Below are 7,771 nucleotides of genomic sequence, written 5' to 3'. Positions count from 1 at the left end.
GTCACCCCCCCGTCCATCTGACAACGATGAAACCAGCCATCAATCACCGCTCTGACATCTCCCACCACCACCACACGGATTAGCCTGCTTGTTTTGGCCCACGATCGGTTTGGAACGCCGCTCTTGCTCTGTTCCGCTCGGCGGTCCGGTCTCGTGGTGCGTTTACGTTGTTGTTGTCTCTGATGTCGTTGGCACGTTGTGGTGGTGCGTTGACATACTTCACGCCCCCTCTCTCCCCCCCCCCCACCCCCCCTTCATGGTTTGACCACTGAGTTTAGCAGTAGTAGTATTACTTTTGATGAGGATAATGATTATGATGATGATGATGATGGCTACGATTTGTCGTCGGCTGTTATAAACATGATACGTAAGCTGACCATTTCAGAGGAATGATTCAACTTCAGCTTGCCGGTAGGGAAGGGGGTCTTTCTGATTTGCACTCTGCCATTTGCTGTCTGTGTCATAATGCTCCTGCTTTACTGCCTGAATGTGGACAGCTGGATGGAGCGACTGTGGCCAATGCTCACACCGCCACAGCCTGTTACAGAATGACTGTGCTCCAAAGCAGCCCTCTGATGAAGGAGAACTTCAAAAACACACTTCCAGACTCTCAATATTCCCGTTAAGCTGCTAAAGCCTATCTCCCCTCAGCAGGCTTGTATAGCGAGCAGACTAATATTAGATCTGAAGCGTGGTAAATGTCATTACTTTTGGTATAAAACGTGCTGCTGAAACAATGTGAGACAACAGGGTGAGCAACTCCACAGCTAAATTGACTTTGCTGGCTCCACCTTAAACCAAACATATCTGAAAATATATAAAGAAACACTTAATATCTGCATGAAACAGAAACTCAGACTCTCTCTGATCATCAGTGATGCAATCTCTATGGTTTATGATGCACAGCTCATAGAATGAAAGCATCGTCTGGTTTTATCTTACTGCATGAATATTAAAACTTGACATTTGGTGCGTTTGATCATGTCAGCATCCGCATTTAACTTACATTTCATCCTACATGGGCCGTTGCTGCCTTATAGATATTTGATGAAGATGTTAAGAAAGGTCTCATCAACTGCTCACAACGTGAGGTGTGCTGCGACATGCAAACATCCTCTGGGACATTGAAATAACAAGCCACCGTCGGTTGGGGTTGAACCCAAATGTGTGTTGACACAGATGCACAAAAATGTACAAATTGGGGTCGCAAAAGTTTTCAAACCATGAAAATGGGATCACGGTGCAAAAGGGAAGGGAGTGGGGAAGGGAGTGGGGACGGGAGTGGGGACGGGAGTGGGGGAGGGAGTGGGGAAGGGAGTGGGGAAGGGAGTGGGGACGGGAGTGGGGACGGGAGTGGGGGAGGGAGTGGGGAAGGGAGTGGGGGAGGGAGTGGGGAAGGCAGTGGGGTCCCTGCTGTCCCCGCTGCCAGAAGCCATCCTGATGCGTTTACAGTCGGCCTGAGCGCAGGGGCCGGAGAAGAAGACATCGGGGCTCGACGGAGCAAATCGACTACGGCTCTGTAATTACCTTCAGCGCAATCAGCAGCCTCCTTAATTTGCCCCCCAGCTGATGACTCCATGGCAGACAGAGCGAGAGAGAGAGAGAGAGAGAGAGAGAGAGAGAGAGAGAGAGAGAGAGAGAGAGAGAGAGAGAGAGAGAGAGAGAGAGAGAGAGAGCAAGAGAGAGCAAGAGAGAGAGAGAAATGCATCACAGCCACAACCTCACAGAAGGGAATTGGATTGAGGTTAAAAAGCGAGCAGAGAGCTTTTACTGTCTAGCGTGTAAATACTCATTCTATTTAAATCATATGCATCAAAGGACGCATGTGGATGATTGCACGCACACACACACACACCCACAAACTCACGCCAGCGTTAAAACCAGCCACATCATCATTTAATCATCGAGGGGGGAAGAAAAGGATCTGATTGGTTACCATTTCCCTATGTTCTCCAAAGAGAGAAATTAGATCAAATGAAATAAAACAAAAACCAGTTCCCACAATCTTGTCACCGGCCACACGTGGAAACCAATGGAATCGCCACCACAGAGACATTCCGCTACGGCATTATGCACCGTCAAGTTAGCCTTCCTGCAAAAAAAAAAAGAAAAACCCGCAAAAAAAGCTAATCTGGGGCTAACATGTGTAAGGCGGCCTTGAGCGCCGCCACCACTGCGGCGGCGAGGCCAGCAGCACATGAAAGAGATCTCCCGGGGTCTGTAGGGTTATCGATTTAAAAGTGTAAAGTGAAAGTGAAGCGGTCCCGAGTACGGGACGTTGCTGCCGGCAAAGTAATTGGGGGTTGAGGAAGAGGGGGGAGGAGGGGGTGGGGGTGGGTGAGCCAGAAGAATTGGCCCAGAATAAATAGGTCACTTAATGGGTTGTTTACGGTGGCAATTGGACATAATGCATGACAGAGAGAGCAGCGATGGGGGGGCTTCTGTGAGGTGGCAGTTTTCACTATCTGGAGACTGTCTTGTGAGTAAAATAGATGTGATGCATTCAACTGAATTTTTTTCTGCACTGTGTAATTACAAACTCCCTTTTAATATTAGAAGCCCTGAGATCGAGACTTCCTATTTTATTTCCACTCTCTCACTTTGGCCTAGCCCTTCCTATAGGGCCAACTCACTGGGCAGCGACATTGGTTAAACGCTAGCCATGTAGCAATATAATAAAAAACAATAACAAATAATAAACGCTTTGATTGCTCTTCAGCACAATCGTTTGTGGAACTGCAACGACCCAATAATGTCCAGCCTCCGAACGGAAGCGTCCACCTGGTTCAAGGATGTTTGTGTGAGTCAACGGAGGAGGGTCAGCATGGCCGCGCTAACAAGCAATACCCATTTAACACGTTTCCTCAACATAAAAGCCATCACGCGCTTTTACAAATTAATGGAGTGTGCCATATGGAGCACAGGAGCGCGGCCTCGATACGACGGAGGCCGTCCGTAAGAGCCTGCACATAAAATCGTTTAACGCGTTGTTTGGACCTTCATGGCTGTTTCCGGAGCGCGCCAAGGTTAGCGGATGAGGCTTTTTTAAACATTCACATTACTTTTTAAAACAGGCAGCACGAACTCTGATCACTCTCCCGTTTAACGTCAGAGCCGTGGTGGATGGGATTCTCACAATGGATAATAGTGGAGAATGGAGTTGCGTTCGTCACTGGATAAATCCCATGTGTTTCACTCAAGGCTCTGACATACTTTCCCTGCGTTACGTGGACAGACTGGTACCGGTCGGCCCGGAGGCGCCCGCGGTTCCATTCATACGGCGGAGAACGCCTGCTGTGTTCTCGCTTAGCGGTTACACGCGGGACGAGGAGATTTACGTCACGCACACCAAGGCTGATCCTCAGGGGCATGTGATCGTGGAAGTATGACTCAGGCTTCAATCTGACTCCTTATGAACGTAATAAGGCAAGTAATCCAATGCTTGGTCACATTCTTGGTCAAGGCAAATGAATAATAGTTTAAAAAAAGGGCATTTTATATTAGTATTAAGTTCTTCCTCTCTCTTCCCCGTGACGAGAAAGTCGATTTGTGCCCTGCATGCCGGAAGAGAACTATTATTAAACAATTATTGAACAACACGCCGAATAACGCCCAATAAGTCTTTAGGTAATTACTTCTGCTGCTGTTTAAACCCAGAGACTTCTTACCAGAGTATATCATTACAGTAGCGTTGGGTTTGGGTTAACCCGTGCAGCACGCACACGACACCAAAGAGAGCTACACAATCAGCACCATGGACAGAGGCCCTTTAAAAGCAGACCCCGACACTCGTAGACTGGTTTGCATTGGATGAGCACCTCTCTACATTGAAGACATACTATTGCATCCATAACGGAATGCAACAGAAAACGGAAACCATTTTTGAATGACAATGTTAGTGGGTCTGGTTCTCCTTGAAGCCTGAAATAGTCTGAGATAAGTATAGGTAACGTGCAACCAGACATGTGGGAGAACGGACAGACATGGTGTTTATTTTCCAAGGCTTACCATTTACTGGGCTACTTGCTGCAGAATAAAACTTCAGTTTTAGACTAGGGCACGCACACACACACACACACACACACACACACACACACACACGCAAGCACACACACACACACACACACACACACACAGGTTTGAGTCTCAATGACGTAACCTGTACTGATTTGGTGTAAGGGCACCAGAGTACCTGGGAGGAACCAAGCACTAGCACCATGGAGGACAGGGCCTCCTCTGCGCTCCCCCGTCACTAACCCCGGTATAACGCTCTTGGCTCAGTGAGCTTGGAGTGGGACGGGGACATGGAGGTGTGGAGGGCCTCGTTCAGGTGCTACAACGTGGGCGACTCTACCAGAGTATTGCAGTGACAAACTCCAAAAGTTCTGTTGGGGAGACTTTTTGTAATTATTTATTTTCTCCTTGCCACATTGATTTCACACATATAGTTCTCAGAGAAGTTAAGATATGACTCTACTGTGCATGTGTGTGTTAAACAGAACCACATGTCACAGAGGTGATTATAATGATTCGAGCTTATGAGCTGCATACACAAAAGAAAACACACACTCATGCACCCGGTTGTATGCAATACGTATCTGTGAGGAATGAACTCGGCCATGAGGCAGTTTTCTCCGATTTTAGATTGAGTTTATCATATTATTTTATTTTATTGTTCTACCATAGTAGTTCTATGAATCACATGAGATACCAAAGGGAACTCTTTCAAAAACAGACCTAGTCATGGGATAGTTCCAAACCTACAATACTATTATAGTAATAGAGGGATCATTCATGTAGCAAGAGGGCTCATCTATTCCAGCTATGCTATCAGCCTCATACATCCAGAATGCAACACCTTGGCTTCATAGCTTATGAAAGAGAGATGGGGCCATTATTGGTATTGGAGCAAAAGAATAAACTACAGCAGAACAGCAAAAACAACTTGTATATTAGATAGCCGGTGGCAAGTGCAAACAAAGTAGAACCCAGGAAAGAATTGTATGTACAGTAAACGATTTATAACAATGCAAAAGGCCTGCATGCATTCAGGTCTTTTTTGTCAACATTTAACATTGCAGAAAAGGAAGACACAGTGAGGATTCCCATTACTTAACAAACTATTTTCATTACTATCAACAGATCAATGTGTAGGGAGGTGCCTCTAACATGTTGTTACAGCTGTAGGCTAAATCTCCCAGGTAGACCATTAACCAACGTTACACACAGATTTGGTTGCCATTGGAAACAAAACCCTCCAGTACATATTGCGCATGGTCAAAAACAACATTGAGACAAGAGGGAGAGGATTTTTTATAGGGTTATATGATTGTGTTTATTATTATTATCCTCCCTCTGAAAACAATAGCCATGGACCAGGCTTGAAACAATGCAGGGATGATTGATTACCCTTTGGAGTATTACACAACTCTCCCAGGGATCCTGGGATGTGTGATTGTCAAGCAGCCATCTTCGTCTTCTCCTGTGACATAAATAGATAGAAATAATATTCACCTGCCTATTCTGCGGTTTGTGATGCGTCCTTCCTTTGGTTGAGAGTATGATTCTGAATTCTCTCTCTCTCTCTCTCTCTCTCTCTCTCTCTCTCTCTCTCTCTCTCTCTCTCTCTCATTGATTTAGGTGCTCTTTTTTAGTTTTTTATTATTGCATCAAGAACATTAACAGCTAAAGAAGCAGTGGACAACACATTCATCATGTCCGCTCACATAATGATTCATTATGGATCCTCTCCTCCGACCATTATAAAAGCTCCCAATTCGTTTTAAGCCCTGACCTCAATGTTAAGCCAATTTTGGGAAATAATTCATCTTGGTTGAGGTGTTATTTGTGTTGGTTCTGCGCTAAATATGGATAACCGGTTTCCCCGGCTACAACCACAGCTCAGGAAATGGTTTATTTAAGGTTTTAGCAATCTTTTAACAGCATGGAGTCATATAGTTTTAATACAATGCAAGAAACTAAACAAAGTATTATTCTGTATGATATACTTATATATACGGTTTTATGTAACTGTATGATATAAAATACTCTTATATAACTGATTTTCTGATATAAATGTATCCACCACTGGCGAATGATTTGACTGTAAGGCAGTTAAAACAATTCAGGGTTACAGAAAAACACAATTGCTTGGCCTGCAGATTCTTCCCCTCACACAGCTATCATTCAATACTAAACACACACACACACACACACACACACACACACACACACACACACACACACACACACACACACACACACACACACACATTTGCAGAGCCAAAGTAACGTATAAGGAGAAAACATGTGTTTTTTTGCAGTTCCTTACAATGAGCACCGTTGAGATGCATACGTGAAGCCTTGCAGTGACTTTATTCCTGTTTTGTTGTTTGGAATTAACGAGTGGCCCAACGCCAGTGGCCCAACCGCAGTCATTATAAAATGTTTAATTATTAAGAGAGCGAGAGCGAGAGAGAGCGAGAGCGAGAGCGAGAGAGCCAATGACTCAAATCAAACAACTACCAATCGTCTACATGTCACTCTCTCTGCACTCAAATTAAGAGTTACATTCAAAAGAAAACCGTGCACATGGACATAGACATAACACGAATATTCATTAATAATATTAATTAAAGAAATTGAGTTAAATGGAACAGCTGCCTCTCTGCGATTGGCTGGTGGAACCAGGAAGTGCGCCCCTCCGCTCTGTTGCTATCATCTGACTCTGACGTGAACGCGCTTCTGCCGCTGCTTCCTGATAACAGACGCGCCGCCGTGCAGCTGTAGCCGTGAGCTAACATGGCTGCCGAACTCAAACTTTCGAACGCCGCTGTAACTACTGTTTTCCTCGGGATCTCCACTCTCGTCGCCCCGGCGGACGCGTACGACGCCGGGGACGGCATCGCGTGGCTGCTGGGGACGGTGATAGCGGTGGTGGGGATGTGCGCGTGTCTGGGCTGGTACGCACGGAGCCGCGACCGCCACTTCTGACCGGGGCGCAGCAGGTCGCCTGTCTTGGGCATGTCTCAGCCCCGGTCGGGGGGGTCGTGGTGGTGGGGCTTACTGCTTGTACACACGGTTGTGTTCGAATCCCCCGGGAGTCGTGATTTACAACCCAACAACCATATGCAAATGTGTGAATAGACATTGGCGTCGGGGAGGCTTGAAAACAGGAACTTGGAACCAGGCTGGATCCTAGACGCTTCCTGTTTTCGTGAGCTGTTTTGTGTTTGGAAACATCGCGATATTTGGTTGGACGTCCACCTGGGTCACCTGTACCATCCCTACAAATAGGCGCCCACTAATAACCAAAGCTTGATAGCTTATTTCCTGGTGGTTTATCTTCTGAAATCACTTTATGTCCACCTCATTTGACTATATAAGCCTATGATATCGGCCTGGGATTGAACACTTATGGAAGAAGGCCTACTCAAGTGGAATTGATGAGACTGCTGCCTACAGTCTGCACTCCGATTGGTCCAGGTTGCTGTCTTCCCTCCTGCCCTCAACTCACCCTTTCAAACCATGTTGAGTCTGTATCGTAAAGAACAATGCTTCTGAAAAATGTCTGTTTTTGTGGTACATTATGTTGAGTGCCTCTTCAGATGTGTAGCCTATACTGTCTTCCCACACAAAAAACGCACTCTAAGGTTGAATTCTTGAAACGTTTCCGCAAAGCTGTGAAAACACTAGTCGATTTGTCTTAATTGTGGGTCCGGCTTTCCTATTTTGACCAAAGTACACGTTTGTTAGTTATACTCTTTTGAAA

The sequence above is a fragment of the Micromesistius poutassou genome (assembly GCF_964030765.1).
Source record: "Micromesistius poutassou genome assembly, chromosome: 18".
Lineage (NCBI taxonomy): Eukaryota > Metazoa > Chordata > Actinopteri > Gadiformes > Gadidae > Micromesistius > Micromesistius poutassou.
The sequence above is the reverse complement of the archived record's forward strand: the minus strand, read 5'-3'. Positions refer to the sequence as shown.